Here is a 21,941-nt window from a genome sequence, read left to right as displayed (position 1 = left end):
ATCATCATCATCAATCATCATCATCACCACCTCTATCATAACCTCCAATCATCATCATCATCACCACCTCTATCATAACCACCAATCATCATCATCATCATCAATCATCATCACCACCACCTCTATCATAACCACCAATCATCATCATCATCAATCATCATCACCTACACTCCTCCGCAAACACCAATCATCATCATCATCATCAATCATCATCATCACCACCTCTATCATAAACACCAATCATCATCATCATCATCAATCATCATCATCACCACCTCTATCATAAACACCAATCATCATCATCATCATCAATCATCATCATCACCACCTCTATCATAAACACCAATCATCATCATCATCATCAATCATCATCATCACCACCTCTATCATAAACACCAATCATCATCATCATCATCAATCATCATCATCACCATTAAGTTATTTTTTTTCACCCTTAAGTTACTCTTCAATAACACGTAAACTACCGAGTGATAAGAGTGATCTTAATGGTGGCGAAAGTGCAATGAGACTCTACCTTAGGACTAGTTAGCCTCACAGCCTCTGATAATGGAAGACCTACATCGTGAGAGCCTCTGAGAACTCGAACTATGGATGAAATCGATTATCATTGGTGGAATATAACCAATAAAAAATGGCACCACAGATTAAATAACACAGTTGCCAAGTTGCGAAATATTTGAAGAAAAAAAAACTGAGTGGATTTAGCGAATTCAACCTAATTACCGTATGACGTAAGAGTTGCCTTTGATGATTTTAAAAATATCAAGGAATAAAATACATTGTCATTAGTTGAAACCATAAAGGAAAGTGATAAAGTATAATTAATGAGACTATACAGTATATGCTCCTCTTGAACCGTGACCTCTGACCTCCCATCTCCTGAGGCAAATTAATTTATTCTCGGGTCATCATCTAGCGCACCCACTAATTTTCATTAACTTTACTGAACACATTAATCTCGTTCACACACACACACACACACACACACACACACACACGGAAACAATAGAACACAAATATTTAAGGAACTGTTGATGAAAAAAATAATCTCAGACTTAATAAAAATAAATATAATTGTACCAAGTGTCTCAAGTAAACAAAATCAAAATATTAAAAAAAACATGACCAACACTGACATGACATGACCCAAGAGACGAGACATGAGTATAAAACATCTCCACTGGTCGTAAACATGAGAGTCAATAGAAAGATGTTAAAGGAATAGAGAAGAAAGGAATAGGTGGGGTCCTAAGTCGCCAGTGGATGAAATTACGGTAAGGACAAGGAGCTGAAATGGCAGTGGGGATGATAATGTTACAGGGAAGAAAAACCAACAGACCAGCAATGGACCGAGGAGAGCCTTGACGGGATCCCACGAGATAAGAAAAGACACCAGAAAAAGATTAATTTACCAGAGAGATAAGATGGTATAGGGTGTGTGGAGGGGCGGGGGGTAGGTAGTGAAGGCTGATGGTGCTGAAGGGTTGTGGAAACATATGGAGGGGGGCCTTAACCCAACAGCAGGACTGATACTGTCTTGATATATATAAAAGTTAACCACATTTGACTTCGTTGCCGAAACAAAGCGAATAAAACGCCTATAAACTACTCATTAAACACAACTTAAAACGTTCTTCTATAAAAGCGTTAAAATATACTATCACTGGCGTTCACAAATTAAGAACATTTACAAGAATAGAAAAATTATTCTGTGTAATGGACCTTATCTTGCTTCCTATAATGACGTCAAAGACACCCAGTGATTGGCGGATTCAATTAGCCAACCACCTTGAGTCTCCCTGGCGTCATGAAGTAGTGGAGGAAGAAGGTCGATGAATCTGGAAGAGACACTCAAGGTCTTCCACAAGTCTGAGTCGAAGGCACGAGGAGGCTTTTTTTTTCCCCTCCAGGGTTTAGAAGCTCCACCTGGACAGTAATGGCGCCGCGTCCATCATTTGGTGAGATTAAATAAACCAAGACCAAAAAAAAAAAAAAAAATGATAAACCAGAAACGAAACTCTGGCTCCTTGATGGTGGAGGTGGTGTTGTGTTGTGTTTTGTTGTTATACTAAGTTGTGTTGTGCTGTGTTGTAGTGTGTTGTGATTATACTGTGTTATGTAGTGTTGTGTAATTATCCTGTATTGTGTTATTATACTAAGTTGTGTTTTGTAATAAGATGTATTGCGCTATGTTGTAGTATATTGTGTTGTGTGCTGTATTGTACTAAATTACAATGTATGTTGTAATAAATTGTGTTGTGTTATAGAAGCATTGTGACTGTGCTTTGACATGTTGTATAATTCAATTCTGGGATAATGAAAAAAAAATCATAAATATCACACTTTAGTTGAGACTGTAATCGAGAGGACAACTACAGCGAACTACACATTCTTAGGAATTGTGTGTATGTTCAATGTTTACAAACAAGGTCCCTAAACAGAGTCTACACTGAGTACATTGGGGGAGTCAACAAATTTAGTCACTTTAACAGGAATTTACACACACACACACACACACACACACACACATACACACACACACACACACTTATCTAAGCAGTAGTCGTTAATTTTAATGATTCGTGTATATACTGCCCCCAGCTCTAGTCCAAAGGGGAAGGTTGAGTAAATATTTGCTATTTATTGGTATTAATTAAATAAATCCAGACACAGAAATCAAAACACCTGGTCTCTTACAGTTATCTCTCTCAACAACCTTCACCACGGACATTCACACACCCACGCCACCTCCAACATCCTCATCACCGTTACCTGTTACATTATTGTCTGCCAAAACGGTAAAAAAATCTCCCCCTCCTGTTCCCTCACCCTTCCCCCTCCTCTCTAATAAAAACAAGGCCCTCCGCTACTACCATCAGACAATAAGCAAGGCGAAGTAAACAATGCATCGATGTTTCTTGTCCAGCCAACGCCTCACGGGGAGACACATACAGGTGGAGGGAGGTATTTAGTTACTCAAGAATGTCACCTCGTGTGGTGTCTGATCTGCCTCATATCCGGTTGGACACCACAAGATATCCAATGAAAAATGCAGCCCAGTTTCCTGCCATTTATGCAACGAGAGAGAGAGAGAGAGAGAGAGAGAGAGAGAGGTTGGTTTGTCTCATCTCACAATAATGTTCGGTGAAATATTGTAAAGGAATTTCAGGATAGAAACTTTACTCAACACAAGTACATTCTTAGAATTTTTTTTTTCCTCCTCCAACCGGATTCAATTTCGTAAGTTTTCCTATAAGTATTTTCCCGAGGTGTAAATTTTCATTAACATTGTCGTAAATCGGGACTGAATGCGTCAATTAATATCTATAATATTTATTTTTTCGATAATCTCTCTCCTGACTGTACGCTCATGTCTTACCTCATTTCAGATTTATCTGATTTCACTTTATTTCTCTCTCTCCCCTGCATATTATCTGCCAGTGTGAGTGAGTGTGTATGTGTGTGTGTGTGTATGTGTGTGTGTGTATGTGTGTGTGTGTGTGTGTGTGTGTGTGTGTGTGTGTGTGTGTGTGTGTGTGTGTGTGTGTGTGTGTGTGTGTGTGTGTGTGTGTGTGTGTGTGGAGAGGAGTGAGCGAGTGTGTGTGTGTGTACTAGTTGGTGCCCATTACTTCCAGCATCCTCCCACACAACTTCCTACAGTTAAAACAACCTATTTCACATACCTGGTCACTAGCTACCAGAACACCTTTGCTTACCTGACTCCGTAACACCTGTTGTCATATTTCTCCCTCTATCAGTAAAACAGTCTTAATTATTTCATGGTCTAAGTATTTACATAGATTTCTTCTACCTTGCTGTTACCTCTGTTATCACTTATTTATGAATTTCGAACGTATGTCACGATAAAAAACTATTATTTGTTTATCGAATGTTATTTTTCACCGTGACGAAATGTAAACACAAAAGAAAACGATAATTTGGTGTCCTTGAATACAACAGACAGACAGACAGACAGACAGCCAGCCTTGGTGAACGAACATACTGACCTCGCTAAAAGGTGTACGAGGAGTGGGAGAGTAGTGTACCAAGACGCTTGATGGTGATGATGATGATTAGTAGTGAAAGTGATGATGATGATGATTGGTAGTGATAGTGATGATGATGATGATTGGTAGTGATAGTGATGATGATGATGATTAGTAATGACGATGGTGATGACAATATTACCAATTATATTAAAAAAAGTCTTATTTATGTTAATTTTAAGAAGAATAATAAAAAAAAATCAGAGACAAAAGCAACAATAATTATCAAACACTAATAGTAAGCTAATAAAAATAATAATAGTTACAATGAAGAAGAATAACAATAACAACAACAACGTCAATAATAAAACAACATCCATAATAATAACAACGACAATAAATACCAAAGAGGAATGGTATCAACACAAAAAAAAAAAAACAATCACACACGAAAAAAATAATTCCCGACACCATGAACGGAAAAAGACACAGACAGACAACAAAAAACTAAAAGAATGTAGAGAGAAAAAAATTCATCGAAAACAATGGTAGCAACATGCGAGGCGAAAACTGCAATTACATGGTCGCGTTGATCAACACAGTGTTTAGGGGCTCAGATGTGGTGGTAATGTTCTGTCCTAAAGTGACGTCAGGAGGCACGGCCAAGGACAAGGTATCAAGCCACGGGGAAGGTTACACCCTGAAGGTCACTGCTGATTGAGGGTGTGTGTAAGAGTGGGTGTAAAAGGTCACGAGTGATTGTAGAGTATGTTAGGGTGGGTGTAGCAGGTCACGACTGACTGAGGAGTGCGTTAGGGTGGGTGTAGCAGGTCACGACTGACTGAGGAGTGCGTTAGGGTGGGTGTAACAGGTCACGACTGACTGAGGAGTGCGTTAGGGTGGGTGTAACAGGTCACGACTGACTGAGGAGTGCGTTAGGGTGGGTGTAACAGGTCACGACTGACTGAGGAGTGCGTTAGGGTGGGTGTAACAGGTCACGACTGACTGAGGAGTGCGTTAGGAGTGGGGTAACAGGTCACGACTGACTTATGAGTGCGTTAGGGTGAGGTGTAGCAGCAAGTTAGGTGTAAGTCATTACACTGACTGAAGGTGGATGTAATTGACCATTCATTGTTTGTGGTTGTAGAAGGTCGCTCCTGACTTTGGCTGCGTGAGTGCGAAGTTCATAGTATAAGGGCGTTGGAAGTGTGAGTGTGTGTTGAGAGAGAGAGAGAGAGAGGAAATCAGTGTTATGCAGTAATGGCCGGCGTTATTGACAAGGCCAAATTGTCTCTCTCCATCTTTCAAATCACTCAGCCGTGCCTTGACTATGAGAAGCTGGCATGTGTTAGAAAGGGTCTTACGTCAGATCATATGAGAAGGTGGGAAGATCATACGGTATATTTCAACCTCTGTGTGTGTGTGTGTGTGTGTGTGTGTGTGTGTGTGTGTGTGTGTGTGTGTGTGTGGATCCGGTTATAGGCAACACACAGGAATGCCTCTCATGGTGTGTGTTCAGATTTGCATTTTACAAACATAGCCAAGCTCTTTGTGAACATATCTACGCATATAAACAGTGGCATACATAACATATTCTACATACATAACAAAGTACGTACACACACATACACACAAGAAAACATACACATATAATATTGTACTTACGCGTACACATATACACCTACACATACATACATACACACGTACACCTACACATAACCACATGCTCACACTCGTACAAATACACACTTAATATTGAATATACACACACACAGACAAAGTTACGAATACTCACACACACATACGCCAATACACATCATATTCACACATAATATTGAACATACACACTTGCACATACTTACACACAAACACAAATACAACATAAACAAAGGATATGATGAAAGAAAATAATTTTTCTTTTGTTTCCTGCCTCCTCCTCCCACCACTCCTCTTCCTCTTCCTCTCCTCCCACTCCCCTTCCTCCTCATCACAGTTATCTTCCTCCACAACCTCCTCCCACACCTTCTTTTCTTCCTCTCCTCCCACTCCCCTTCCTTTTCATCCTGATCTCAATTCTCTTCCTCCACATTCTCCTCCCACTCCTCTTCCTCTCCTACCACTTCCTCCTCATCCCAGTTCTCTTCCTCCACAACCTCCTCCCACTCCTCTTCCTCTCCTCCCACTCCTCTTCCTCTCCTACCACTTCCTCCTCATCCCAGTTCTCTTCCTCCACAACCTCCTCCCACTCCTCTTCCTCTCCTACCACTCCTCTTCCTCTCCTACCACTCCTCTTCCTCTCCTACCACTCCTCTCCCCATACCTCTACCTCCATCTTCTCCTCTTCCACTCCTACAAATAACTTCCCATTCCTCCCTCACCAGGACCTGCCACAGTGGACTATGTCTGTCCTGTAGGAGCGGCAGAGTGGCAGGAAATACTGAACCGATGACTCAGCCAGAGGATTCCCACAAGGCTCACATCCTACCCTGCCCGACACACACACACACACACACACACACACACACACACACACACACACACACACACACACACACACACACACACACACACACACACACACACACACACACACACATCACTAAGGAACGTAATGTGAATATAACTGAAAGGTGTTAGAGTGGGTGTAATATTGTGGTAGTGGGTGTTGTGAGGGGGGTGACAGTGGGTGGTAAACTGGGTGGTGAGTGGATGTAAAAATGGGTGGGTGAGTTGTACACTATTAGCTTTGTTATTATTGTTTGTTTTGTTATGATGTCAGACCTTAGTGAGTGGTGGAGGCGGGTGGCGGAGTGGAGATGGGTAATGTGGGTGGCGGTGGGTGATGTGGGTGGCGGTGGGTGATATGTCCGGGATAGGAGTGTGGGGGGGTGATCATGGTGGGGGTGATCATGGTGGGTGTGGGGGTATGTGTGTGTGGGGTGATTTTGGTGTGAATGTGGGTGTATATTCAGCGGGTGGGAGCCAACGGATTGTCATACTCGAGGCTGTGGGATGATTAGATGGATATGAGTGGTAGTCAGTGGGTGTAAATGGGTGGGAGGTGTGAGATGGTGGGTATGGATTCAGTATAAGTGGGCGGGTGAGGGTGTTGATGAGGATATACAGTGGATGGGTGGCTAAGGTGTGTGGGGTATAGAGATGTTTGGTCAGGCGCATAAAGAGGTGTGATACAGAGGGGTTATGTTTAAGTTGCTAGCTTCTACATGACCCCAGCCCAGGAGTGTGGCCTGTGACTGTGTGTGTGTATTTTGCTTTTGTTTGTCCGTGTGTGTTTTTGATTGTGTTTTTAGGATGCGTGTGTGTGTGTGTGTGTGTGTGTGTGTGTGTTTCGACCCACTGACCAGCATAACAACCATACATCACCTTCCTGTTGTCACACAGTAGCTCTACCGTTTAAATGTTACCTTGAGAATGTGAGTAAGCAGACACGATAAATCTCTCTCTCTCTTCTCGCCAACAACCCACACCAATGTCCGCTTTCCCCTACCCAGCTCCAATTTCCATTAATATCCTCCTTCCTTACCTAACCCCAATTATATGCCTCTTATAAAATCCCCCGGTTAACCCTCCCCCTTACTTAAAACCACCTCGCCACCTTTTTCCGTCATCCACCTCCTCCTGCTCCCTAACCTAACCTCTTCCCCTACCCATACCCACCAATATATCCTTCCTCTTCCTCACCTCACCTCATTCTCCTTTCTACACCCCCCTCCCCCTACCTATTTCTCCTCATCTCACCCCTTATTCCTCTTACCCTTTCACCTTCTCTCGAAGACTCCTTCTAAGCCCCTCCTCCTCTTCCCACCACACTCTCATCTCCCCCACTTACCCTACCCACCCCACCCTTTTCTCTTACCCCTTCCACTACATACAAGCAATGTGTGTCGGCCTCACCTTCAGCCTATCTCCTCCCCTCCCCTCGCCGCCCACCGTAGCCACACCCACGCCCACGGCACTTTACTTAGTTTACTGCCCTCCTCGCTTTGGTATTTTCTTGCCTTAGTTAAGAGAGCCGACCTGACCAATGGTAAGCATAATGTCTGTTGCTAGCCCCTGCCTGGTTTCGTTTTTTGGTTGCTGTGATCTGGTCTGCTGTTGTTGCTGTGTTTGTTGCTGCTGTTGTTGTTGTTTGTTTGTTATTGTTGTTGTTGTTGTTGTTGTTAAGGATGTTCTTGCTCCTGTGATCTGGTTTGTTAGTGGTGTGTTTAACTGATGTTGTTACTGTTGTTACTGTTGTTGTTGTGTCTGCTGCTGTTGTTGTGTCTGCTGCTGTTGATGTGTCTGCTGCTGTTGCTTGATTTTTTTCGGTGGTGCTGTGATTAGTGGTGCTGCTGCTGCTGTGGTCTGTTTCCTTGTTGCCTTTACAGCTGCAGTTTTTTTTTTTTCAACAGCTGTGTCTTACTACTGTTATAGCTTGGTAGTGACTGTCTTAAGTAACTACGGCTATTGTCTTTATTTATTCTCTCCCAACAGAATTTAATCAGCATTACTCCTCACGTTAAAACTTAAAAAAAAAGACAAAAACGACTCCGGCGAAAAACAAAAAACCACTTAGTTTTTTTTTTTTGTTCAGCGAATTGGACCTTTGATAAAGCTCAGAATTTTAGAAAGTTAGTTAAAATATTCATAAGCATGTATACTGATTCGTAGTTACCTCTGATATTAGTTATTTATATACACAAATTAATACACTCACTGGATGAAACAATTTGAGTTTGAATAATTCTAGTAATTTTTATAATGGTTTTTGTCTGTTTGCATTCACTAGGTGTATGGGGAGGTGTAAGACAGGTGTGTGAGGTGGTGTAAGACAGGTGTATGGGGAGGTGTAAGACAGGTGTGTGACGTGGTGTAAGACAGGTGTGTGAGGAGGTGTAAGACAGGTGTGTGAGGAGGTGTAAGATAGGTGTGTGAGGTGGTGTAAGACAGGGTGTGTGAGGAGGTGTAAGACAGGTGTGTGAGGTGGTGTAAGACAGGTGTGTGAGAGTGTAAGACAGGTGTGTGAGGTGTAAGACAGGTGTGTGAGAGGTGTAAGACAGGTGTGTGAGAGTATAAGACAGGTGTGTAGGGAGGTGTAAGACAGGTGTGTGAGGAGGTGCAAGAACAGGTGTGTGAGGAGGTGTGAGACAGGTGTGGGTGGTGTAAAGGCAGGTGTGTGAGAAGTGTAAGACAGGTGTGTGGGGAGGTGTAAGACAGGTGTGTGGAGATGTAAGACAGGTGTGTGAATGAGGTGTAAGACAGGTGTGTGAGGAAGTGTGAACAGGTGTGTGAGAGGTGTGAACAGGTGTGTGTGAGAGGGTGTAAGACAGATGTGCGAGGAGGTGTAAGACAGGTGTGCGAGGAGGTGTGAGACATATGCGAGGAGGTGTAAGACAAGTGTACTAGGAGGTGTAGGACAGGTGTGTAAATGGTTGTGTTCATTGGTTGCTGCTGTAAACGTATTCCCAATACCTGTTGTAGGTTCTTATGGCTGACCGAACTAACCACCCAATCATCCATCAACCACGCCTTCATGAACCACAGCAACAGCAAACCACGCCTACATGAACCACAGCAAACCACGCCTACATGAACCACAGCAACCACGCCCATGAACCACAGCAAACACGCCTTCTTGAACCACAGCAACCACGCCTACGCCAGACCACATGACTACACGCCTACCATGAACCACGGCAAGCCACCTATGAACCACAGCAACCACGCCTACAACACATGACTTCCAACACGACTACACGAAGGACGTTCACTAAGCGCGCGTGCACACAAGCATACTCTCTCTCTCTCTCTCTCTCTCTCTCTCAGTAATCACCACCGTTTAGTAAAAAATGTGCGATATGTAATGCACACTCTGGAATTCTTTTACATCCGCAGTGGAGAGAGAGAGAGAGAGAGAGAGAGAGAGAGAGGTGATGAAAAGAGTAAATAATGAATATGTATTGAGATGAAATGAGAAATATTGAGGAGACCAAGTGATTGAAGGACTATATCACTGACGAATGAAGCAGATTAAGTAAACGAACCAGATGAATGAAGCAACTGAGTCAAGCAAACCACATGAATGAAGCAAATGAAGGAAACGAACCAGATAAATGAAGCAAATATAGGAAACGAACCAAATGAATAAAGAAAATGAGTCAAGCAAACCAGCTGAATGAAGCAACTAAGTCCAGCAAACCAGATAAATGAAGCAGGTGAGGCAAGCAAACCATCTTGTACGATCACCAATGCCGGAGACGCGTGGGGGTGGTCACGGGCAGGTTATCGTCACGGCCACACGAGTCCAATACGGTCAATTTCGTTGTCGACCGGAAACATGAGGAATCCGGACGCTGACTGCCATTATGTACGTGGCCTTGTCTGTTGCTATTTGTTTCTTGAAAGGTTCCCTGTTTAGTGGCGGATGTGTGTGTGTGTGGAGATAACTGCATACCAGCCACACCTCAGAAGGAAATGTGGACATGATGGAACGAAGAACGAAAGATGGGGAACGATGGGCATAGGACAATGAATGCAGGACAGGGAACGCGGGAACAGAGGACATGGAACAAAGAATGCAGGAACAGAAGACAGGGAACAAAGAATGCAGGAACAGAGGACATGGAACACAGGACAGGGAACAAAGAAAACAGGGTAGGGAACAAGGAACGAAAAACACGGGGCAGGGAACAAGGAACACAGGACATGGAACAAGGAATACAGGACAGAGAACAAGGAATGCTCGATAAGGAACAAGGAACGCAGGACAAGAACAATGAAGAAATAAGAAAAGGATAAAGAAAAAAAGTGATTATAACCTCGAATAAATTTACAAAAGCATTTTCAGTGAGGCACAGTGAACACTCAGAACACCCTAACATTAACCACAGTGAACACTCAGAACACCCTCACATTAACCACAGTGAACACTCAGAACACCCTAACATTAACCACAGTGAACACTCAGAACACCCTAACATTAACCACAGTGAGCACTCAGAACACCCTAACATTAACCACAGTGAGCACTCAGAACACCCTAACATTAACCACAGTGAACACTCAGAACACCCTCACATTAACCACAGTGAACACTCAGAACACCCTAACATTAACCACAGTGAACACTCAGAACACCCTAACATTAACCACAGTGAACACTAGAACACCCTAACATTAACTACAGTGACTCACCCTAACATTAACCACAGTGAGCACTCAGAACACCCTAACATTAACCACAGTGAACACTCACAACACCCTAACATTAACCACAGTGAACACTCAGAACACCCTAACATTAACCACAGTGAACACTCAAAACACCCTAACATTAACCACAGTGAACACTCAGAACACCCTAACATTAACCACAGTGAACACTCAGAACACCCTAACATTAACCACAGTGAGCACTCAGAACACCCTAACATTAACCACAGTGAACACTAAGAACACCCTAACATTAATCACAGTGAACACTAAGAACACCCTTACATTAACCACAGTGAACACTCAGAACACCCTTACATTAACCACAGTGAACACTATGAACACCATTACATAAACCAAAGCAAAGCCCAATGAACAAATTAGCACACCTGTACACACTCTGCGTTGATTACAGTCCACCAGGTGAGTTACTTCCAAATTAACCTTTCCACTAACATCATATCGTCATCAGGTAAAGCTCCCTCTACGACTACGTCCCTTCGTCTACTTTCCCACTGGGTCATAACGCTGTCTCAAGTCGTTCTGTTCCACTTTCACACACATACTTTCTCAACGTCATAATAGTTGGGTACTTCCGTGTGTACTTCCTTGAAATTCCGTCCGTAATATGTATACTTAAAACCCTAATTTCGTCACTGATTACGGTAGTGTACAATTGATGTAATGGAATGCAGGAACGAAACAGGTAATTAGAAACAAGAGAAGACGGAAACAGGAAACGTGGATTAATTAATAACAGGAATAAATAACAACAGGAAGCAACGAAAATAGGAATATAACAGGAAATAGAAGAGAAAACAAACAGGGAACAACAAGAAACAGGGAACAAGTAGCAAGAAACGAGGAGTAAATAAGGGTAAAAAAAATGGAACATGAGAAAAAAACAACAAAAAAAACAAGGAACAATGAAAATAACAATGATACTTGATATTATTACGTTATTGTCATTGTGTTATAAAGTAGTTTCGCCCTCACTCCTCCTTCAGGATACGACCCACCACTATCGAACCAAAGTACTCGTGTTGACCAGTGCCAAAAGTGTTTCATCTGTGCCACTGAAGAAACACTACACCTGGGGTTTATATTGTCTCGGTGACAATTTTTTTTTTTTTTTTTGGAGGGGGGGTGTGGATGGAGGGATGCGGGGGTGTGGGTAGGGGTGGGATGAGGGATGGAAGGAGAGTCATACATTACCCCCTTCCCTCCCACTCCATCACCACTCCATCGTACTGCATCCCACTACATCCATCCCTACAGTCGTGATGGGAGATTCCTTCTGATTGGCTTACCTTCTAGCATAAAACCAAGATGGCGGCAAAATATCAGGCAACACTCTACTGAAATTGTAACAACCAAACGAGAAGTAAACAAAGAACATCTGATGTGAATGTTGGAAAGAATCTCGCCTTGTTACCCTCACTTATACACAGTCCCTCATATTCTGTCTCCCCTGTGTACCGCATTCTTCACGTACCACCACAAAACGAGTCCCTCATTTTGTACAGTTACGTCCGCAATAGTCATTCCCCACCCACCCCCCACTCCCAATCCCACCCCTCTCTATCCCACCCCACCCTATCCCACCCCACCCCCCATCCCACCAGCACAAGCTCAATTTCGCTTTCATACTCTTAAGGTTAACGGCCTAACGCTCTTCCATCTTCTTCATTTTGAACCTTTAAAAAAATTATCATAAAAATACGATAATCATTTATATGTTGGTATTATTATTATTATTATTATTATTATTATTATTACATTATTATTACGATGATATCTGTCTGTCTGTCTGTAACTGTTGTTGCATCAATCACCATCATACAAGTGTTCGAAACCCCACCGACGCTCGCCTCTATCCCATACGAGTGTTCGAAACCCCACCGACGCTCGCCTCTATCCCATACGAGTGTTCGAAACCCCACCGACGCTCGCCTCTATCCCATACAAGTGTTCGAAACCCCACCGACGCTCGCCTCTATCCCATACAGTGTTCGAAACCCACGACGCTCGAGTGTTCGAAACCCCACCGACGCTCGCCTCTATCCCATACAAGTGTTCGAAACCCCACCGACGCTCGCCTCTATCCCATACAAGTGTTCGAAACCTCACCGACGCTCGCCTCTATCCCATACAAGTGTTCGAAACCTCACCGACACTCGCCTCTATCCCATACAAGTGTTCGAAACCTCACCGACGCTCGCCTCTATCCCATACAAGTGTTCGAAACCTCACAGACGCTCGCCTCTGTCCCATACAAGTGTTCGAAACCTATTTTCTTTTTCTTTCAAGGAGACGAAACATTAAGAGTGAATCTCCTCCTCATTTATACCAGGACAATCAGCCGACACACTCAAAGAATCTTGGTTATGTAACGTGTCTCTCTCTCTCTCTGTGTGTGTGTGTCAGTCATCCTCTCAGGTTATTTGTCTGTGTCTGTTGGTCTGTCTGTCTGTTGGTCTGGATGTCAGTTGGTCTGTCTGTCTGTTGGTCTGGATGTCAGTTGGTCCGTCTATCTGTTGGTCTGTCTATTGGTCTGTCTTGATATGTCTGTTTGTTGGCCCCCCTGTCTGCTGGTCTGTCTGTCTGTTGGCCTCCCTGTCTGCTGGTCTGTATCTGCTGGCCGGTCTGTCTGCCTATCTCTATGTTTATCTCTCTCTCAATCTCTTTAATTATCTTTCAATTGACTAACAATGCCAACATGACCCTACACTATAGTTCCCTCCTCACACACCCCGTGGAGGGTCAATGTCTGTCTGTCTGTCTGTCTCAACAATCACCCTTACTCACTGAGAAACCCCCCGGTGAGATGAACTTTATGTCTCTAAGTTGTGCATCTCTCTCTCTCTCTCTCTCTCTCTCTCTCTGTGTGTTTACAATGAGACGAGGTAAACAAAAAAAAAAACACGTCTGTACACGTTTGCTTTTGCCTGTGTGTTAATTTTCCTTTTAACTTTCAATAGAGTTTCATTGTTATTGTCTGACCAAATTCTATTAAGGGTAAAAAAAAACAAAAAACAAAAAAAAAACACTTATTCGTTCATTGGTTCATAAATCACCAAGGACAACTGGTCTCTCATTGTAGGAATTTTAATGTCTTTATTCTAACCTAACCTAACCTAACCTAACCTAACCTCTTTTTTAATAATGTAATAAAATTCTTCATTTATGACTTCTTGTTGGGTCATATTTTAAATAATGTTAAACTAAAAATCATTGTACTTGTGTTATTGTTTCTGAAATAAATAAAATATTAGAATTATTTTCATTGTGAATATTATTTATGGTTGTGTTTGTTTGTTTTTTATTTTATTGGTATTTTTTTCTTCCTCTGATTAATTTTCTTTAATATGTGTATGACTGGACTGTTGTGTGGTCCTTCCCCTGTGTTGTGTTCTCAGGTGTTCTGTTGTGTGGATTTTTATGTTTTTTGTTCTGGGTGTTGAGTTCTTAGCAGGTGTTCTCCATCACACACACAACACTAACTCACCCCTCCCCTGCCTCTCCCCTTTCATATATAATCACCCCCTCTCCCCCCACCACTTCTCCTGCCTACCACAAGCCAGTGAACCTCACAATCCCTCCTCTTTACACCCCCACCACTCCCTCCACCCAACCCTTCCCCCTCCTCACAACACTCACATCCCCTCCCTCCACTGTGCCCCCCTCCGTCTTCCCCTCACAAAGAGGCGACACTCGTCCTCTCCAGCAGGTCAGTGCCACAATGGTCTCTCAGTGGTGCCACTATGCGGGTCGCGAGTGCCAAGTGTTCTATATGGCCCTTCACGGCTAGCTGTCTCGGCGAGCCTCAGGAACACGCTTAAGACGTGACTTGTCCTACTTATGTCAGAGTGAGATGCCAGAGTGAGATGCCAGAGTGAGATGTCAGAGTGCGATGTCAGGATGATGCGCTAGATTAACATCAACATAACTTCAGGTAGAAGGCAGAGGTAAATTTATTTCAGCAATATTTCACAAATTCAGACTAGACACTCCAGGTACAGAATCTTCAAAACAAAACACGACGGAAACTCTATTCAGGATCAAAGTCTGTTATTAGGTCACATCATCATGTTATGTCAGCGAGAGTTGTCAGTCGTCATATTACTGTTACTGTCAACGGCGATTTATTTATTTTTTTACTAAATCCTATAGCAGTTTTTACCGTCACATGTTACATCAGTCATGTTTGCCTCAGTGTCCATTTTTCTGTGTAGATTGTAATTGTTCTTTCAAATTCTGTAACAACGACAATATCAGATTATGAATACACAAACAACGTACCTCAGCATACCTAAGTCACTAACCATTATGTATCTAATAAAATTCAATACTTGTAATAACTTACGTCATAGAACACCCTCAGTACATTACTTCCAATAACATTTATACAGTATATATATTACCTCTAAAGCCAGCTATTGCATCATTACGTTCAATACCACCTCAAAAGCCACTTCCAACACCACCTGAACTTAAATGTCAATCTTAGAATAAAATCTTGTGTCAAAATCTAGTCTCAGTATTGAACAGCAATACGTGTGCCATTATACGAGCCCTTGACTATACAGTACCTCCTTAATGGTGCAAGTATCCACTATCCACTTCAGTGCTAATTTACACACCAATACTAACTTCAATATCAGTGTTACGCCATGACTGAATTAAATATCTCAAAGACGTGTATTTCATCTGGTACAGCAAACTTCTGATATTATGGTGAGAGAGAGAGAGAGAGAGAGATGATCACGGGGCCAAAAACCAGTTGCAGGGTACAGTTCGAGTGTTTACCCACGGGAGTTCTCACATGATGCAGAGTATCCTGTGTCTGTGTGTGGGCATGTGAGTGTGTGTGTGTGTGTGGGGGGGCATGTGAGTGTGTGCGTGTATGTGAGTGTGTGCGTGTATGTGAGTGTGAGCGTGTGTGTGTGTGAGCGTGTGTGTGTGTGTGCGTGTATGTGTGTGTGTGTGAGGTCCTGCAGGTGGACAGCCACGTGCGCCACGCCACCATCCACGTTATAATCCCTTGTTACTTTGTGTCAGACGTGCGCCCTTCACCCTCCCTCTAACAACCAGGATACAGTGTTACAGTCCCTGGGGTAATCCTACAGCAGGTGTAGGAGTGGATGCGGGTCTTCTGCACATAACACACACACACACACACACACACTGACCACGCCGTACCGTGCAGGCGAGCCCAGAGGATATATCCTGAAGATAATCCTCAGAGGATATTCCCTAAAGTTATCAGCCCCAGGGGATGTTCCTATAGCAGGTAGAGTTATGTGCGGAAGGCGTTCTGGACACCATGACAACACTATAACGTATGGATGTACCCTGAAGGCTCAACCTGTCGACGTACCCAGGAGAAAATCCCCCTAAGGGAACACAAGTGTCTACTGAGTGAGGTAGAGAGGAGACCTGTATCACACACCAGTACTCAAGAGACCGTCAAGGACCAGCCACCAGCCTCAAGGTCAGCAAACATTCATCCATTATTTTTTCCTCCAAGGACGACCAACGCATACATGAAGCTCACTAATATTATCTCCTGAGAGTAGGAGGTGAGTTCCCCTCGGCATGTCCTGAGGCACCATCTGACGGTAACCTGATAAAAGTAGGAATCCCCAAGCGATTTCTCTTAAGGATGGTTCTAGCACATGCTGAGCCTCCTACTGACGGCATCTGAGGATGACCCTAACAGGAGGAGCCCCCACAGCAACACTGTCCAAGGATGACCCCAGGACAGATGTGTTCCCTCCATGGCCCCGTGACCCACTGCGTCATGCTGGACACTTCCCGGACGACCCCTTTATCCTTCTTCCTCTGGTTGATGACAGTCTGACAGCAAGCGTCATGACTAAGAGTGAGTCTCTCTCTCTCTCTCTCTCTCTCTCTCTCTCTCTCTCTCTCTCTCTGTCATTAACTTAATCATATGAACCTTTATCACTGTGTCTGGTGTAGTCACAAACATTATTTGTTGAACCAAGGAAAGATGAAATCTCAAATATGTTAAATACATAGCACGTGGTACATTTCCATTGATCCACAACCATTCTATCACCCAATTCTTAATATTGAGAGAGAGAGAGAGAGAGAGAGAGAGAAGCTGGTTACTCACTTGCGGATCTTACTCGGTAATTTCACGACTAACAGTTCATAAATAACATACAATACCAAACAAACAAATAAAATAATCTTATTAACAAAACACAATCGAGCAGTGTTATAACAAGCACAAGGAGGGGGGGTGGGTCCCAGGGTCATGTGCTTGAACTATGCATCACAAGACACACCCTTTCTTAGAACCCCACTCCCCCCCCCTCCCCCACGTCTTCCACATCTCCCTTAGGGTATATATACTGCAAGAGTTCGTACAACCCCCCCTTACCATCTCCCCTCCCCCTTACTACCGCCTCTCCCCCTTCCCACCCCCTCCTTACTACACCTCTCCCCTTACCATCTCCCCTCCCCCTTAGATACCAACGTGACTGAGGACTCAACCATTGTGCTGCTGAAGAAGGATCTACGTGACTCCTCCACTAGGTCCTCCCACACCCCCACGGCCTTACTCTCTCCCTCAATGATGCTATTGTTGTTTTCATCTCTCTCCAACACACACACAATCCTTTCCTTCTCTTACCCCCTCCCAGCATTCCTAATCTCCTCCATCCCTCCTTTCCCTATTTCCTCCCTCCCTTCCTTTCCCTATCTCCTCCCTCCCTCCCTTCCCTCCTTCCTTCCTCTCTTCCTCTCTAATTCTGTTTTCTGCTTTTTAAATATCACATTTGTCTCTTATAATGAAAAATAAAATAAAAATGTTTAACCTTTGCTCTCTCGTTTGCTTCACCCTTTATCTATCTATCTATCTATCTATCTATCTATCTATCTATTTATCTCTCTATCTATCTATATCTATTCCTTCATGTACTATCTCCTCTTCCATCTCCTGCCCCTCGTTCCTCCATAGTTTGAGGACGACCCTGCTGATGACACACACACACACACACACACACACACACACACACACATCCTTGACCACCGAAGGGTCAAGACGTACCTGGCGCTCCTCTCGGAGCAGCCAGGTCAACTGTTATGTTGGCCCATACCAACTCCCTCCCCTGAACCCTCCTCCCCACCGGAATATCAACAAGTTCACGCCAGAAGTTACTATTTCATTTAGGAAAGAAATGGAACCAGTGTTAAACAGAGGTGAACAGTGGTGAACAGTGCTTAAGTCAGTGAGAACAACTCAACAGTAACAGTGGTACCCAAGTTGACCTTTCACACAGTGAGGTCCCAGGTACCCAGTGATAACGGCCCGTGAGACCCAACTACCAGCGATGTGTTAATCCGTCTACGATAGGAAGGCCTGGAACCACACCTCACTCATATAACACCATCTGTGAGGGAATTACTACACCACGTGAGGCCCCTCATAACACCATATGTGAAGGAGATACTACACCACGTGAGGCCCCTCACAACACCATCTGTGAGGGAATTACTACACCACGTGAGGCCCCTCATAACACCATCTGTGAGGGAATTACTACACCACGTGAGGCCCTCATAACACCATCTGTGAGTGCACACTACACCACGTGAGGCCCCTCACTACCATCTGTGAGAGTACACACGTGAGGCCCCTCATAACACCATCTGTGGGGAATTACTACACCACGTGAGGCCCCTCATAACACCATCTGTGAGGGAATTACTACACCACGTGAGGCCCCTCATAACACCATCTGTGAGGGAATTACTACACCACGTGAGGCCCTCATAACACCATCTGTGAGGGAACTACTACACCACGTGAGGTCCCTCCTAACACCATCTGGGAGGGAGTTACTACACTACGTTTTTGCTGTTCAACACCTACATTAATCTGTATGTTCACTGTATGTTCCTTTACCTTTCTCTAATGAAGGCTTTTGTTAAACCTGTATGTAATAAGTCATTTATGCCCAATGTATATTTTCAGCCTTCGGGCTGCAGAACTTTTTCAATAAACCGTTAATTATTATTATTATTATTATTATTATTACACACACACTCTCTCTCTCTCTCTCTCTCTCTCTCTCTCTCTCTCTCTTTATCGGACACTCTCTAGACTATGTGCTCCATGGTATAATATGAATGACTTAATATGAACATCTCTGTCTGTGTCTATCTGTCTATCTTTCTGGCTGTCTGTGTTTGTATGCCCATCCCTCTCTGTCTGCCTGTGTCTGTCTGTCTGTCAATTATAAGTTTTGCATGTCGCCTCCTATAAGTACATTGTATGCTAATGTGACTAAGATTATCACGATAGTGTGTAGTATTTTAAGCCAGCTGCATTATTGTTGTTGTTGTTGTTATGTGTGTTGATACTATGCTGTGTGAGGACATACTGTGTTGCTATCGCTGTGTTGTTGTTATTGTGGTATTGTCCGTGTGTTACTATCGCTATGTTAAGTTACTGTGTATATTTGTGTTTCTGTTATAGTTAATTTGTTTAGGAATCATTTAATGTTTGTTTATCTAAGTTTAAATGTGAGAAAATATAACAATGCAAAAGCGACCTTAAATCCATCAAAATAAAAACATTCCCTCTCGACTATTTGCATAAGGGTCTTGCTCTATCGTGAGTCCATGTTACGCATTTAAGCATTCTATACACTGTTTATCATTGGTTGCAGACTAGGTATGTAAAAAGCGTCTTTTAGTCATCCCAGACAGTCCCGGAGTGTTTAAGAACCACTATCATATCTCTGGGTGACTACTACAGAGGTTATCATTGGCTGGGAGCTTTACAGTCGAGTATAAACATGAAGGCTCTATGTTTCTGTCAAGAGAGTAGTGCTCCCAGCCAATGATTGCATCTTTGTTTGTCACCCAGGGATATGATTGGTGGTTCTTGATTACTCCTGGTTTATCTATGAGGACCAGAGACCGTGGGAAGGCGTCATGCTTACGAGTGGATGGAATGAGTCCGCCTTGGCCTAGAGCAACATCCACGGTACCAAAACTTGAGAGAGATGAAATAATCACCTCGTACCTAACCACATAGCAACAAACAGTACCTGACAGAAAAATTCCTCCTAGTGGGGGCCCTCCTACTGTGGGGGTCCTCCTGGTGGGGTGGGGGGCCTTCGTCACGTGTCACTGTATACCAAGGTAACCACTCAACACAATACAATACGATGACGGTAGACGAGAATACCAACAAGACTCGAGACATATAAGAAATATTTATTACACCATTATAATATAGGAGGCACATCTCTCTTTTTTTATATATATATATCAAAACCCTATAATCTAACGTATAACAGAGGCGAGGTGAGACTAAGTTATGGGACATTGTGTCTGTGGCGCGTCTCATTGTATGGGCGCACAAACAAACAAACAAACAAACAAACACACACACACACACACACACACACACACACACATAGTAAGGTTACGCAACGCCCTTGTGATATTTTCTTAACATATGGTTTCATCATAATTTTACTGTGTGAAATATTATTGCAGTGAAATAAAAATAAATGAGACGTGGTGATCGGTGTTTTGAGAACACACACACACACACACAGACCTTACACACACACACACACACACACACACACACACACACACACACACACACACACACGGCACCATCCCTCAATGACCTCCACCACCAAGCACTGGAAAGGTTTGGCAGCCAACTAATGCACCACCCTCGTCATCGCCACCTCCTGCCACCGGCAGCCCCCCACCCACCTCGCGCAGTCCGCCACTACAACAAAATTCAGCCCATAAGAGCCAGCACCGATAGATATAAGAACAGCACCATCCCATCTATTGTTAAAATAATAAACAACTCCTGATTTATGTACTGTACAGCCCTGTAAATGTATTCACTGCATATTATATCATTATGTCTAAATCAAATGTAAGTCTGTATATTTTCAACCACCGGCTGCAACTCTGTTAATAAACCGTTTATTATTATTATTATTATTATTATTATTATTATTATTATTATTATTATTACACACACACACACAAGGAATGGAAGGGGTGAATTTAATGTATAAATTTGTGGAAATCCGAGCCTTTGACAACGGCCATAGACATGAGCAAAGCACAGAGACAGGGTAGAGAAGCATGAGAGGATGGGAAATAGGGATGGGGAAAAGCATGGAAATTTGGGACACGAGAGAAATAGAGGTGGGAGGAAGGCATATTGGGGAGAGAATGGGAAGGAAAGCGAGTGGAAGAAAGGAGAAGAATAGAGGAGGGAAGAGAAGACGAAAAGATAAAAGCAGGAGGAAATGAGTTGGAATATTGGAAGAGAGGAAAAGAAGAACAATAACAACAAGAGAACTCCCTGTTCTCCTCCACATTTGTAACTCATCCTTCACTATTGGTGTCTTTCCGGATAAACTGGAAAATGCTAAAGTTCACCCAGCATATAAAAAATCTGGGGACAAAGGTCTCTTCAAGAATTACCGCCCCATATCAGTTCTCCCAGCCTCGAGTAAGATACTGGAGAAACTAGCATGTAGTGGACTAAATTCCTTCTGCAGAGCCAATAACATCTTTACAAACTCCCAGTTTGGATTTCGAGCTAGAAGGTCGACTGAGAGTGCTCCGCTATCCTTTATTAATGACATCTTAAAAATCCTTTGATGACAGTCAGTTCACAGTCGGTATATTCTTGGACCTCTC

This window comes from Homarus americanus, unplaced genomic scaffold (genome assembly GCF_018991925.1).
Source record: "Homarus americanus isolate GMGI-L3 unplaced genomic scaffold, GMGI_Hamer_2.0 scaffold18044, whole genome shotgun sequence".
In the NCBI taxonomy this organism is placed as follows: Eukaryota; Metazoa; Arthropoda; class Malacostraca; order Decapoda; family Nephropidae; genus Homarus; species Homarus americanus.
This window is presented reverse-complemented; position numbering follows the sequence as displayed.